Raw genomic sequence first — 16812 nt, forward strand, 5'->3', positions numbered from 1 at the left:
AATACCTCCTCAAAATTGAAAGCAAAAAAAAAAAGCAAGGCAGGCAAACAAAATTAAATAATTAAATAAAATGTCTCTAAAAGGTGTGTCCAGGGAAGGGCTTTCCATCTAGTACATGATCGAAGTGTTTTCCATTAATTAAAACAAAAATTCACAAAGGAAAAAGGAGAAGGAAAAACACACACGATAATTTCAAATAAAACGTACAAAAAGTTCTGTTATAAAGGCATGGATACCTTTGTAATTGGCAAAGACCAGTATTCTCACTTGGAGTATCCCGACATATGCATAAAATAACAAACCTGTGAAAAATTGGGCTCAATGGGCCATCGATATTGCAAAAGAATAATGAAAGAAAAAACACCCTTGTTGCATTACTTTTTGTGTTTTCAGATGCATGATTAAAGGCTTCAGCTGAAGAATTTGATTATTTGAGTGAGAATTTACCTCTTTCTCAAAAAACTACGGTACTGAAGAGGGAGCCGTTTCTCACATTGTTTTATACTATCAACAGCTCCCCATTGCTCGTTAACAAGTAAGTTTTTGTGCTAACAATTCTTTTGAGTATTTACCAACAGTATTCATTGCCTTTAGAGGCCAATTAATAATTAGTACCAGACAAATTGAAGAGAAGAGGTGTTTTTAGACCCACTCAATCGAAATAAGCCCGGTATTAAAGCGCATAAAATCCCCGGCGAAGATTATAAGTTTTCGCTGTTTTCACCCGGGGTCACCCCAAAGTTGATGACATTTTCACAGGGATGGTTGTAGCCTGCGTGCATTTACCAACTTCAATGTTCACCATGGTCCACAGATCAAACGAAAGAAGAATAAGATTGAAAACTTGTGAATGTAAGCTGCACTCTCTCTAAATTTGTGTTAAAAAAACCCGATGTAATTTGGCATAAAACAAAATTGAGCAAGACATCAACAATTCAAAACAGGAAAGTTGCACATCCGAAGCACTATCCTAAATAATGTTGTAACTTGTAAGATAATGTTGCAGACTCCAATAATTGTTAGCATAAAAACTCAATTGGTAACGAGCAATGGAGAGCTGTTGATAGTATAAAACAGTGTGAGAAATGGCTCCCTCTATTAAGTAACGTAGTTTTCGAGAAAGAAGTAATTTTCAAATAATTTGATTTCGAGACCTCAGAATAAGATTTTGAGGTCCCGTAAACCAAACATCTGAAAGCACACAACTTCGTCTGACAAAGGTGTTTTTTCTTTCATTATTATCTCGCAATTTCGATTACTAATTGAGCTCAAATTTTCTTAGGTTTGTGATTTTATGCAACGTAGTTTTCGAGAAAGAAGTAATTTTCCGCTAAAATATTTGAATTTGGTTTCGAGACCTCAGAATTAGATTTTGAGGTCCCGTAAATCAAGCATCTGAAAGCACACACAACTTCGTGTGACAAGGGTGTTTTTTCTTTCATTATTACCTCGCAACTTCGACGACCAATTTTCACAGGTTTGTTATTCTGTGCATGAGATACATCAAGCGAGTAGCCTGATCTTTGATAACTACCAAAGGTGTCCATGCAGTGCCTTTAAAACACATTTTTTTTAAAGAAAAATTAAAATTATCAGATTTTTAGAACACACCAAAGATACAATAGGAGAGTGTGGTAAACACCGTGCCACATAAAACAAGCACCACATAAAATATAAAATTGTTGCATACATCATAAATAAAATACTTACAATTCAAAGCAAGCATAGGCGGAACTAATGCCAACAGTTTCATCAAATGCAACCACGAGTAACCCATCGATAGAACCAAATCCAAGCACTTATCAGGAAAGAAAACCGTACCTCGAGCTACCCAGTGTTCGACTGATCCCCACCAACTGCTTAACTACCACTTGTATTTACTACTTTGGTCCATAATGAGCCAAATAATATTGTTATCTGAAGGACAGTGTAGACGCGCATTACGTAATACTTTTGAGTTCAAACATTCAAGGCTATTTCATGCCAGGCAAACATCTATAGTTTTTTACAATTTGGTTATTGTAAATGTGGCGCGGCGCGTGGCTGTTGTGTGACCCTGTGTTAAACCTGTTTCTAGCTAATCGGGAAGATTACCAGGGGCCGGTGTCAGATGCAATTATGTCCGCCATGCAAAACCGTCCGCTCCGGACACTTTTGCATATGCAATCGTGTCCGGGGCTATGCAAAAACCGTCCGGTGGACATGTACATAAGCGAGCGCGGCGTGCATGCACTATACCTAAGTATATGCAGCATGAATACTCACGTATTTTACGATTGCAGCAAATACCCAACGGCCAAACATTTCCCATGTCATTCATGAAATGCACTTAGACTGTAAAAATAATGGCGAACATGTTCCGTCGACCAAGGACGTTTAATTTACTACAAGGACGGTTTTGCACGGGGCGGACACAACTGCATATGCAAATGTGTCCAGGCGGACACAATTGCATTATGCAGCCGCATCCGGGCGGACACGATTGCATATGCAAAACCATCCGGCAGACATTATTGCAAGTAGTTAAATTAGCTGCTCATTTTCTGAAATTGATTGAGAAAACCTATAGCTTTGTTTATTGGTTACTCCTTTAAACAATATTGTTTGTACTGTTTACATTGTTGTCAGCCGATTTCAACGTCTAATGTTCACCGCATGTTTAAGTGTATTTATTCGGCCTAAGATTTCAACAAACGGTATTAAAGACACTGGGCACTGGTCAAAGACAGTCTTCTCACAACTTATGCATAAAATAACAAACCTGTGAGAATTTGAGTTCAATTGGTCGGTGAAGTTGCGAGATAATAATGAAAGAAAATGCACCCTTATCACACGGAGTTGTGCAGCTTTCAGATGATCGATTTCGAGACCACGAAATCTATTTCTGAGGTCTCCAAATCAAATTCGTGGAAAATTACTTCTTTTTTGAAAACTATACGATACGTCTTTTCAGAGCGAGCCGTTTCTCACGTATTATACTATCAACCTCTCCCCATTATTCGTTACCAAGTAAGGTTTTATGCTAATAATTATTTTTTAGTAATTACCAATAATGTCCACTGCCTTTAAGCTTTAGTTTCTGCTTAGCAGATGCTTTGTGGGGGCCTTGGTTTATAAGATACAAAGAGAAAACAGAGATGCCTTGGAGAGAAAGAAAGAGAGAGAGTCCAAGAAAAAGTGAGTATTGATAACAACCGGACCCTGGGAATTCGGCAAGGACTTTTTGAAACCATTATCGACGGAAGGGTTACACAGGGGTCAATCCTGGGGCAGTTAGTGATGCGATTAGTACCCCACGAATTGTTGTACTCATCGGAAGTACGCAGTGCAATTTTTTGAGTGTTTTGGTTTGGTGATTTTTAAATGCATTTGGGTGGATTTCAAAAAGAATTAAGACTAGTCTTTTCTCGAGTTTTATAGTAGGATGAATAACTCGTCCTGGCCTAAGTCTGGTCCTTTTGTATTATCTCCTAGGACTGGAACTAAAAAGTTAGACTAGTCCAAAGTTCTTTGTGAACTCGACCCCTGGACACCTTTGGTAGTATTGTCACCAGTACTTTACGATAATAGCCAAGGAATGTTTTTGTTATGGCCATTGGAAGGCCATGGTGCAATTTTGGGGTCATTTTGTATTTGGTGGTTTTTAAATGCACTGGACACCTTTGGTAATTGTCAAAGACTAGTATTCTACGATAGTAGCACACGATTTTGTCTATATGGCCATCGGAAGGCCATGATGCAATTTTTAGGGTCATTTTGTATATTGGTGGTTTTTTTTAATGCACTGGACACCTTTAGTTTGGTAATGTTGTCAAAGACGAGTACTCTACAATATTGCCCCATGAATGTTGCTTATATTGTTGCCATCGGAAGGCCACAAGACATTATCGTTTGCCATTTTGTATTATGGTGGTTTCTAAATACAATGGACACCTTCGGTAATTGTCAAAGACCAGTATTCTAAGATTTTGCTATTATGGTCATCGGAAGGCCACGATGCAATTTTGTTCGTGTCATTTTGTATAGGTGGTTTTAAATACATGCACTCGACTGGCACCTTTTGGTAATTGACCAGTATTCTCACTTTATGTACCCCAACATAATAATGCATAGAATGATAAATCTGTGAACATTTTTACTAGATTGGTCATCGAAGTTTCAAAAGAACAATGAATTTTCAGTTGCCTAAAATGGCTTCAGGCCTAAAGTATTTTTTTTATTTGTTGTCAAACGTTACTTTATAGGGAGCCGTTTCTCGCAATATTTTATACTATCAACAGCTCTCCATTGCTCGTATCCAAGTAAGTTTTTACGCTAACAATTATTTTTTTAGTAATTACCAACAGTGTCCTTTAAGTCCGTACCTGACTGCGTGGGTTTTTCCTGGAATAACTAACTCTCTGGGGGTTTTCAGCCTCCCACACATCTAAAACTTTAACCTTCTTTCTCGTCTCGTCTCCATTGGGGTTTTATGGCTTGTAGAGTCCTTGGATTTACAACCTGAATAAATCACATGCAATTAAATGATGTCATGGTGTAAGGAGGTTGACACGACCCAGTACTTGACACTTTGAAGGACATCTGAAACCTTTGGCACCGAATTCACCAACCTACTTATTCTTACAGAGCCTTGTCCAAGGCTCTTGACGAACTGCGTGTACATGTGTACTATACCGCGCGCACGATACTGTGGGGTCGAAACGTGGCTTTTCGAGGTATCAACGAGGTTACAAAACGATTTGTATTTAAAACAAATACATACATATATGTTTTTTTTAACGAAATCAAAGAAGAACAAAATAATATACAGCTTTGCCAAGTTTAGACCGTCATTCCTTAGACGCTGTCTGCAACTATGTCATCAGCTCTACCAAACCAGTTTAGTTTGCAACCTTTAAATGCACTGGACACTATTGGTGATTACTCAAAACTATTTTTAGAATGTTAGCATAAAAACTTATAAGGTAACGAGAAATGGAGAGCTCTTGCTAGTACAATAATAGTGGCAATTTATAATGCGCCATGTCTGTCCTGGCGCAGGAGAGACGCCGAAGCCAGATTGCAAAGAGTATAGTTAAGCACAAAAATACGTTTTCAAATGGGTTTTGAAGCTGGAATATGTAGTGATTTGTCGGAGTTTAGGTGGGAGTTCGTTCCATAGTGATGGGCCAGAGTGTGAGAAGGAGCGGGCTCCCCATGAATGGCGTGTGTGTGGAATGTTTAGAAGTTTGGTGGACGATGATCTGAGCTGCCTGGGTGAGAAACGGCTCTCTATAGTAACGATGTAGTTTGAAGAAAGAGGTAATTTCTCACTCAAGTTTTGTTATGGGCATCTGAAAGCACAAATAATTTGCACAACAAGGGTGTTTTTTCTTCCACTATTTTCTTGCAACTTTGATGAACAATTGAGTCCAAATTTTCACAGATTTGTTATTTTATGCATATCTTGGGATACACCAAGTGAGAATACTGGGGTCGATTTTACACCAAGTGATAATACTGGGGTCGATTTTACACCAAGTGAGAATACTGGGGTCGATTTTTCACCAAGTGATAATACTGGGGTCGATTTTACACCAAGTGATAATACTGGGGTCGATTTTACACCAAGTGATAATACTGGGGTCGATTTTACACCAAGTAATAATACTGGGGTCGATTTTACACCAAGTGAGAATACTGGGGTCGATTTTACACCAAGTGAGAATACTGGGGTCGATTTTACACCAAGTGAGAATACTGGGGTCGATTTTACACCAAGTGAGAATACTGGGGTCGATTTTACACCAAGTGAGAATACTGGGGTCGATTTTACAAAGATAGTCCTAACTTAGCACCAGTCCTATATACTAAAAGAACCTTAATGCTAGTCCTAAGTTGGGACGAGTAACTCGTCCTAACTTGAGGTATAAGACTAGTCTTAACTCTCAGTGAAATCCATCCCTGGTCTATGACAATAACCAAAAGTGTACAGGGGTCGATTTCACAAAGAGTTAGCACTAACATGACTAGTCCTAGGAGATATTAAAAACTTAAGGCTAGTCCTAAGTTAGGAGGAGTAACTCGTCCTAACTCGAGATAAGACTAGCCTTAACTCTTTAGTGAAATCGACCCCACTGCCTTTAAGACAGGCAGATGCCGCAGTGAAACTTTACGTGCAAACTATATAGACCTCGGTTCCTTGCCCTTTCTCTATGGTGTCAACCATGCGATCCCGTATAATTATCAACACAAATTGCTCTCTTCGACTCAGTCTCCATCTGACATTTGAAATTCAAGATTGCGGCTGTATAATTATCTCTCCCGGATGTTTACCTGCAGAGGCTCTTGATTAGTTTGAACTTTTTAAAATTTCTTAAAGGCACTGGACACTATTTGGTAATTACTCCGAATAATTGTCAGCACAAAAAAAAATTACTTGGTATACGAGCAATGGAGAGCTGTTGATAGTATAAAACATTGTGAGAAATTGCTCCGAGTTACGTAGTTTTTTGGGAAAGAGGTAATTTCTCACTCAAATAATAAAAGACTTCAGCTGAAGCATTTTATTATGTAAAGTAAATGCAACAAGGGTGTTTTTTCTTTCATTATTCTCTTGCAACTTCGATGACCAGTTTGGCAAAATCTGTCAACGATTTTGTTATGTTATGCATATGTTGGAATACAACAAGCGAGAATACTGGTCTATGACCATTACCAAAGGTGTCCAGTGCCTTTAAAGTTGGTACAAATGCAGAGTTGTTGACTCGAGTTATGTGACTTGGACTCAAGTCGCTGTTTCTTTGACTTGTGACTTGACTGGTAACTTTCAGCATTGCCTTAAACACACCCCACCCCAGACAAGCCCAGATTCGGCTGCAGTGCGTCTAATCAAAACGTAAGTTTGAGTACATGGATGTTAATATTTGGATTACTTATTATAGGCCTATGACCCTACCTTTACGTAATTAAGATGGTCATCATAAAAAAATGGTTGCGATATTGAATGTTCAAATTTCCCTCGAGATAGATTGAAAAAGTGCCATTGAGGTTAACATTCGAATCTGAGGTAAACCATTGTGTCTTTCGATCATCAATTTATATCTAAAGGCACAACTTTAAAGGCACTGGGGTCGATTTCACAAAGAGTTAGGACTAGTCCTAGGAGATATACAAATTACATGGATAGTCCTAAGTTAGGACGAGTAACTGGTCCTAACTCGAGATAAGACTAGTCCTAACTCTTTGTGAAATCCACCCCTGGACACCTTTGGTAATTGTCAAAGACCAGTATTCGCATTTGGTGTATCTCAACAAATGAATCAAATAACAAACCTGTGAAAATTTGGACTCAATTGGTCATCGAAGTTTCAAGAGAATTATGAACGAAAAAACACCCTTGTTGATTAAACGGCAGTGAATATCCCAGGGACTGTGGGAACAACGTCACATGGTGTTGCCGAACAGCCATGGCTTGCCCAGGATGTGTAGGGCTTTATCAGGTTTCATCTTTTATCATTTTGATATACGATAGCGAATAATAAATGCTAAAATTTGATCCAGATTTAAAGGGAGGACTCTTGTCTTAAAGGGTCTATGTATATTTTGTAGGACACAAAACACAATGTCTACAGATTTACATTAAACTTACACAGTTTGGAGATAGCTTCTCTGAAAATATTACTTGCTGAGGTGCTGTAGTTTTTAAAAAAAATGAGTAAAACATGTCATGAAAATAATTTTCGTCTCAGTGATTATAAAACGAAAATTATTTTAGCATGTAAAAACGTGATTTCATGACATTGTTTTACTCATTTCTCAAAAACTGCAGCACCTCAGCAACTTATATTTTTAGGTACGCTTTCTACAATCATTATCTTCAAACAGTGTAAGATGTAAATCTGTGGACATTCTGTTTTAAAAAATAAAAAAGTATTAAAGCAGCTTGCAACCGTGCGATAATTTTATAGAATTTAAAAAAATCAAACAATTAGTTCACTTCAATTTTATGTAGTTATATGGAAAAATATAACAGTTTTTATCCCCCCAAAAGTCCCCCTGAGACGCGTTACGGTCAGAAAAGTTTCTCAACGCTCCAGATTTTCGGCAATAATCTCACAAACGCGACCACATTTTGAAGTTGAATGTTCACAGGTTAGTTTCACGGGTTTGTATCTACATTTATATAGGATTAAAGCCATTGGACACTTTCTGAACAGAAACAAAAAGTTCACAGATTTAAAAATAACTTACAGGGTTTACAGAAGGTAATGTTGAAAGACTTCACGTTAAACATTATTCTATGAAATGCTTTACTTTTGTGAGAAAACATTAAACAATTATCAATTCTCGCCATCGAGAATAACGGATTTATTTTAAACACTTATGTCATGACAAGGCGAAACGTGCGGAAACAAGGGTGGGTTTTCCCGTTATTTTCTCCTGACTCCGATGACCGATTGAGCCTTAATTTTCACAGGTTTGTTATTTTATATATAAGTTGTGATACACGAAGTGTGGGCCTTTGGACAATACTGTTTACCGATGTTGTGCGATTGCTTTAAAACAATCGAATTGTTCCAAAGGCCAAATGGTGTACGTTGCCATTGAGCGTCGTACGATTTAGATAGACAAGCATACTTTTTAGTTGACAAACACGTCAACACTGTAAGACAATTATTTGACCGATTAGAGTTGAGAACACATCGAAGGGGGTAAACAAAACTATTCGAACTAAACTTGACGTATTTTAAAATGTGTTTTTGCAAACTATAGATTCTTGAATAAAAAATGAAAACGAACCGACGCATTTGACCAAAAGACGACAACCCTATCTTTCTGAGGCGGTACTCGTTAAAGCAACAATAATAACACAAAATACATCAATTTATAAAGTACACCAAGTGAGGATAATCTACAATTGGTGTTCGCCTCTTAAAGGCAGTGGACACTATTGGTAATCACTCAAAATAATTATCAGCATAAAACCTCACTTGGTAACGAGTAATGGGGAGAGGTTAATAGTATAAAACATTGCGAGAAACGGCTCCCTCTGAAGTGCCATAGTTTTCACATATTTGTTATTTTATGCATACGTTGAGATACACCAACTGTGAAGGCTAGTCTTTGACAATTACCAATAGTGTCCACTGCCTTTAAGTATACTCGAGAATAGTACAACAAAACAAAATAACAATTAAACACGATAACTAAAAGGCATCCATAAGAGCAAAACCCGTCGCAAATCAGACTGTTGGAAATCAACTTCCAAACGCATTTTCATCGGCTACAATTTTAAATAATTCATATGAATATTTGATCCCCATTCTCACTTTTTATATGTTAGATGACCTACTTTAGAACGTGCCAGTTGATTGTACATTATTATTTGTTCTTTGCCACTAAATAGGAAAAAATGGTATAACATGTCCGTATCCTGCTTCACTTTTTCATTTGTTATGAATATAGTTGTTTCTAACTTATTCAAATGAGTGAAAAAGTAGTGGGCAGGATACGGAACTTTTTCAAGCGTAGTAGTAAACCCCCCATAACCTATACCTGTCGTACTGCACACCGTGCCACGCTCACAACAAACCGGCTAACGCAAAACAATAACTATTTATTCAAGTCCATGGTAGTCGATATAAACAAAATCCTACCTGACAGTGTCGATTATCAGAAACCCGGATCGATACTCAGCTAAAGTTGTCTGGATCAATGGATCAATACACAAATCCCGCTAGCAAATCGGTTCCTTTGTTCAAACAACAGTCCAATGAACCTGAAGGTAGCTCACTGTTCACACACCTGAGCGGCCGGTGAAAATCTCGACTCTCCACAGCTTAAAAAATTTCCAGCGTATCTCTCTTTTATAGGATTGGCAACCCGAAGAAGAAGCAGCGGCAGCAGCAACGATATATTGGCGGTTCAAATTGACTGTTTGCCGGCCGTGTACAAATGACTGCATCATTGTTATAGGCTCGTCCGTGACCCACGTTTTTAACCCGGTATCGCCTTCTCGTCAAGGTGACATTGATTGCTCAATATTATGATAAATGACTTCGCACCATCTGCCTGGCTGTCAGTGTACAGCAGCACGAAAAACAGCTGCTTCGTTTCCTTATACCGCTCCTGAGCGAATTGCGTACTTTACCTTCTCTGATTGGACAGAGGGCGACCACGTGGTTTACTCCCCTCTAATCTGGAGGCCAGCGCTTGTATGGTCTTTTTGGAAAGGCAAGTAAGTATTGTTTACGTGTGTATCTTTTGTGTTGAGCTGTGTGAACATGCAGCTCCCGTTACGGAGAGCTCACTGTTAAAACTACGAGGGGCTTTGACATGAAAAGTATTGCCCAAGTTCAACATAGGACAAGAGTGTAAGGTCACACGGAGGACAAGTACAACTACCCTATACATGTGATATATACCAAGCCTATAGGGGGAGAAGCGAGTATTAACCAAAGGTGTAGTCACTCTCTTTGTAAATTAAGTTGACAACGCCCAGAAGTGACATCAATGATTAGTGACTTATAATTTCAGCCACCGTCAACCTTCAAGGCACAACAGTACTGGGTTTGATTTTTAAAGACGGTACCCATTGGTACCTTGATGGGATCTTGTTTATTGCGTGTGAGTAGCGTCTTCTATGACCCTGAAGTGACGTTGCTTATATCCGAAATTGAGGAGAGAATAAACTATTTCGAATACTCCCATTTATTAAGAAGAAACGTCTTATCATCATTGATTCTTATATATCGTGTGTGTAATGCTTTTCTTTGCCATCTTTTGTTTAAATTTTCACTACAATTTTAGATTTCTGTGTTATGTATATTATATAAATGTTTACCCTTTTTACGAGCAAGGTCTGCGAGGGCACATCTTTTTTTATGACATTTTTTTTTTTTTTTCTTTTTTTCGTTTTGCCTTTTTACGCCTCTGCTTGTTTTTATAATATCTGTATTGTCCTAAGAATTGAAATAAAATAAGGAGAGGGATTTTTTGTTCCAGTTTCTAATGTACTCGACTAAAGTTTGAAGTGCACTATTCAGTCATTTCCTCCTACAGATGAAATTATTATTTCACGAATAGCTATTAGTCAATGAATGATAATTTAATGATGTTGATCATGATTGGGGTTTTATTAGGAGTAAAACATAACTTTGGTCATACTGTTTGCTGATAACAAAGTTAAAGTTGTACATGATTTGAATATATAGTTGGTTTGCGGTGTGTATCTACTTGCCAAATAGAGTTTGTTCTTGAAGAACTGTCTTTCTTTATTCTACTACCGCGGAGTAGTTATCGGATGTTCGGGAGACTTCTCATCAGTTCTGAAAAGAACTGCCCTGCTTTTTAACTACTACCCAGGCGGAAGGTATAGAAATTGGCTGGGACTAGCTTAAAGGATCGTAATTAACTGTACTACTGCGAAGTCAGTTCTTGAGTTGGTCTCAACGTTACGACTAGCTTACTCTAGTCATCGTCAGGAGACTTAAAGTTAAAGTTCGTTTTAGTGTATTTTAACAGTGTTACAGCGCAAACCTAGTTAACCTTGGCACCATAGGTTAAAAAGCACCGCAAATTTACCCTTACCGAATCACGTTGAAGTTGCCTTAGCTAAGCAACCTTTAAAAGCAGGTTTAGTTTAAGGCATTGCTGCTATTAAATATAGCCTTCACCAACAAGCTAAAGTTCATATTTCAATAAGGATTCCATGTGGAAGCTAAAACTTCTTTAGCCGTAATAAAGCATCTCTGAAATGGACACAGCTTGGCTGTAGCCTAAGCTAAGCCCAAAGCAAAGAAGCTGGAGAAAAGCAATGACTAACTATTTTGTTTGGCTTTGAGCGGTCGTTTCAGATTCTTCTATAGAGATTTTTCGGTAAAAATTTCATTCGATATAATAAAAAGCATCATGCAATCCAAGATGCGACTAAAAACTCGCATTGACGTCACAAATTTAAACAGCGCCCTCACCGAGGTCAAAGGAAGGCCTATCCGATTGGCTGAGAGTTGTGCTTGGCGCGTAAACACACGTGAATGTTTATAATTGTTTGATAGTAATTGTTTATAATTGTTTGCTTGGCCTCGTCAGAAAGGGCGACCCATGCAATGGAGCTCTCTTTTAGTGCCATATCACAAGTCCATGGAAAAGCAGACGTCTGTCAATTAGAAAGTTGCGGCAGTAAACTTTAAAAAATAAGTAAAGCCAGGTTCATACTTCCTTGTTCTTCATAAGTTTCTTGCGTCACATTTTACGAGGAAAAACGACGTTAGTTTCGCATCACATTCGCATTGGGTAGTACGAAACGTGCTTAAGAAGGAAAGGTATGAGGTGGGTTCCACCCTCTCTGTCCCATATAAAGGACTAGCTGCCGTAAATAAGACTGCATTACCGTGCAAGATGATCAGGTCATTGTATTTTATAAAAGAGTACACCTTCTTTTCCTTGCTTTGACGAAGTACATTCATGCGTGCGCACACGCACCTTTTTATTATTATTATAACGAAAGCCCAGCAGGTGTTTCGCACTTGATACGTATTCCAAGCTCGAACAGCCGAGAAACTCAAAACCCTCTCTCAATTGTCTGTGAAACCAATTCAATAAATTAAATTCAGCGTAAATATTGTGTGCAGCTAGTTTTGAAAGTTAGAGTGTTTTGAGGTTCGTCGCATGGGTCGATGTGACCCAGCTCTTGACCCCGGCTGACCCAGATCCGATGAACCGATTTCAACCCCCCCCCCCCCGTAAAAAAAATCTATAAAAAAAATCAAAGAATTGATTCTTGTAGATATTCATACAGAGCAGTGATTGTGTGAGATATTTAAAGGGATGACACACTACTTGGTTTTGGGAGGTAGTAAATCCGTTCATTTTTGTTTTTCTTCATTTTTCTTTATCATAGTTCGCCCCAAGCCAGTCTTGGTGTAGACCTTTAACACGCTGCCTCATCTTGGTCGTGTTCTTGGTATCGAATAACAATAATGCTTGTTAATAATCATCTTGCAATTAGGAACCAGACTAATTTGTTCTTCCAGCCTCGGTTTGGTGACATTGATATCATTGGGAGGACTTTGATAAGGCTGCACCTCTATGGGGGTGGGGGGTGGGCTACAAGAAGAACAGTTATTTTTAAGTTGAAAGAACCCAGGGGAGCTGAAGGTATGAACTGATATTCCTCTTAAAGGCAGTAGCCACTATTGGTAATTGTCAAAGACTAGCCTTCACAGTTGGTGTATCTTAACATATGCATAAAATAACAAACCTGTGAAAGTTTGAGCTCAATCGGGCATCGAACTTGCGAGATAATAATGAAAGAAAAAACACCCTTGTCACACGAAGTTGGGTGCGTTTAGATGGTTGATTTCGAGACCTCAAGTTCTAAACCTGAGGTCTCGAAATCAAATTCGTGGAAATTACTTCTTTCTCGAAAACTATGGCACTTCAGAGTGAGCCGTTTCTCACAATGTTTTTTACCATCAACCTCTCCCCATTACTCGTCACCAAAAAAGGATTTATGCTAATAAATGTTTTGAGTAATTACCAATAGTGTCCACTGCCTTTAAAACAATCTAGATTCTATGGTGGAGGAAAACATGCACCGCGCCAGGAGTTCCAAAGAGAGAGAATGCTAGTCTACTCCATACAAACCAACCAGTAAGTCTTAATTAATTTAGTCACGTTTTGACGCTGTCAAATATTAATTGTGTGTACGTGTTAATTTACGCGCCTTCACTTGCTGCAGTCTATGTGCCCAATTTACTAAAGCTGCCATGGTGAACTCGCAAGTGAAATACGTCAACGCTTCAGCAAATTTGCACGAAAAATTGCTATAATAGTAGCCACTGCAAGCAATGGTAATATGGGTTGTTCTTCAATATTGTACTCTTGCATCGGGGATAAAGAATATTGTACGCCTTGTCTCTGATATTTAAAGTTGACATCCTTCCGGCGGGGGGGGGGGGGGGGTCCTGCATTTTAGAATTGCCTTCCTCAACAATATTTTTTTTTTTTTAGTTTCCCTTTTCTGAATCGATTTAGGAGGGGGAAAACATTGAAAAGCACGACGACAGTGGCACTTTCGTAGTCCACGGGAAAATGCTCGAATCCTAAACGCAAGCTCCCAGAGTAAAATTAATACAAAATTGTTTCATACGATGATCCTGAATCACGCAGTTTGTCTTAATTCAAATGTCGAGGTATGGGAACTTAAAGGCAGTGGACACTATTGGTAATTGTCAGAGACCAGTTTTCTCACTTATCTCAACATATAATAATAAACCTGTGAAAATTTGAGCTCAGTTGGTCGTCGAGGTTGCGATATAATCATGAAAGAAAAAACACCTTGTCACACGAAGTTTTGTGCTTTCAGATGATTGATTTCGAGACCTCAAATTCTAAACTTGAGGTCTCGAAATCAAATTCGTGGAAAATTACTTCTTTCTCGAAAACTACGTCACTTCAGAGGGAGCCGTTGCTAACAATGTTTTTATACTATCAACCTTTCCCCGTTACTCGTTACCAAGTAAAGTTTTCTGGTAATAATTATTTTGAGTAATTACCAATAGTGTCCACTGCCTTTAACACCCCAGCTCAATCAAAAAGTTCGTTCAAAGGTTTTTGGAGTATCAATTTCTGTACATCGGTGTGTTCCCGGGGTGCATGTTTATGCAGGGTGAACCGAAACATGTTTTTCATGAAAACAATATTTTTCCCACGAGAAAAAAACAAGGCATTGTATTTCTTACACCCCGCAGAAATCACCCACGATATATATATATGGAAGATCACAGAGTCAAGGTCTAAACTATGAAAAGAAGAAGGCGTGGTTACGTGTTATTAATAGGGGGAAAGCGTCAGAAAAGATGTTATACTTTCTTTTCTTTTGTTTGTTTTCGGCATTGGACAATATTGCTGTATGTTTTCAATCAAGATCATATTTTCCAAAATGTGAAAGGTTAACTTAGAGTTATGCGGAGTGAACTTTATTCGACCGCATGTAATAATTAGAGTGCAGGTGAGTTGGAATGATTTGTTTACAGGGTCCGATTTCATAGAGCTGCTTAAAAAAAAATCTACAAAAAAAATCACAACAAAATTGACCTGTCAAAATACCATGTCATGCGTGCTGGTATCCAGCTCGTTTTCTCTTAGCAGAAAACTGTTCAGTCATACTTTTATGCTTTAATATGCAGCTGAATCCGCACGTAATAGTTAGAGTGCATGTGAAATGGTATGGTTTGTTTACAGGGTCCGATTTCATAGCTTATAACAAAATCTAAGCACGACAAAATTATGCTGAACAATATCAAGTTAACCTGCCAAAATACCATGTCATGCGTGCTATTTGTGACTGGTATCCTGCTTGTTTTTGCTTAGCAGAAGACTGTTAAAGACACTGGACACTATTGGTAATTGTCAAAGACCAGTTCTCATTTGGTGTATCTCAACATATGCATAAAATAACAGGCCTGTGAAAATTTGAACTCAATTGGTCGTCGAAGTTGCGAGATAATATTGGAAGAAAAAACACCCTTGTCACACGGAGTTGTGTGCTTTTCGATGCTTGATTCCAGAACCTCAACATCTTATTCTGAGGTCTCGCAATCAAATTCAAATATTTTGGTGGTGTGGAAAATAACTTCTTTCTCGAAAACTATACGTTACTTCAGAGTGAGCCGTTTTGCACAACGATTTATACTATCAACCTCTCCCCATTGCTCGTTACCAAGTAAGGTTTTATGCTAACAATTATTTTGAGTAATTACCAATAGTGTCCACTGCCTTTAAAGCATCTGTATACGTTTAGTAATGACTCTGAAAATTACCGGCCAAAAAAAAACCTTATGTGGTAAGAAGGACATCAGCTTTGGATAATGCATATTGAGAAACATTTCACTTCGATGTATTATACGGTTATGGAAAGAAGATATGACTTTTTATCCAATAACATTTGAATAAATAATAATAATAATAATAATAATAATAATAATAATAATAATAATAATAATAATAATAATAATAATAATAATAATAATAATAATAATAATAATAATAATAATAATAATAATAATAACGAGGTCTTATAGAGCGCACAAACCCACAAAAGTGCTCAGGGCGCTATTGCAGAGAAAATTCAAACAAAAATAACAAAGAACATATTAAATACAAACGAATGGATCTACTGACATGAGGTGTGTTTTGAGGGATGTTTTGAAAGAGCGAATGGGAGTGAATGGAAGTGGATGTTTTGAATAAAAGAAGCGTTACCGCGGTAACGTTTCTCATATTGTCTATTCCTATATTGGGAAACTTCTTCCTGTGGGGCCATTTGCTCAGGAGTTCCGGCGATACCTCAAAAACGCGACCACCTTTTAGGGTTTAGGCCTATTTGGTGGTTTATTACCTGATAATATATTTTTGTTTTAAAAAAAAATTGACTTTCGAATTTTGCTGTTGAAACATTTACTAATATGAGTAGCTTTATAGCCATGCATCTTAATGATGATAACAACGTCCCAATAGACCCTTCCCATGAAATATGTAAATTGCACATAGCGCGTGCGCACTAACGTTTTGGTTGGCAAAATGAGGGAACATAGCGCTGTTTTGTACACGGCTAATGGGTGCGTGACGCAGACGCGATTGCGCGTCTGCTTAGTGCACATCTCTATGGTGTTTGCCAACCAACAGGGTCTGTACGCATGCGTGAATGTAATTAGCATATTTCATGGGAAGGGTCCATTGCTGTTTCCAACTTTTCAGTTGAACTCTTAAACCCCAATGTAAAGTGCGTTGTGCGACAGAAGTACACAGCACAAAGCCCCGTAAATA

At 38.1% G+C, this 16812-nt stretch overlaps 1 protein-coding gene across 1 annotated transcript in view; it reads right to left on the reverse strand.

Annotated features, from left to right (window-relative positions):
• LOC139940978 (cytochrome P450 26A1-like) overlaps positions 1 to 10213 on the reverse strand; it is a 30001-nt gene extending 19788 nt beyond the window's left edge. The window contains exon 1 of the mRNA XM_071937386.1: positions 9639 to 10213. The gene's annotated coding sequence lies outside the window, so the exon portion shown is untranslated. The remainder of the gene's footprint in view (positions 1 to 9638) is intronic.
• Between the last annotated feature and the right edge of the window lie 6599 nt (positions 10214 to 16812).

This window comes from Asterias amurensis, chromosome 8 (assembly GCF_032118995.1).
Source record: "Asterias amurensis chromosome 8, ASM3211899v1".
In the NCBI taxonomy this organism is placed as follows: Eukaryota; Metazoa; Echinodermata; class Asteroidea; order Forcipulatida; family Asteriidae; genus Asterias; species Asterias amurensis.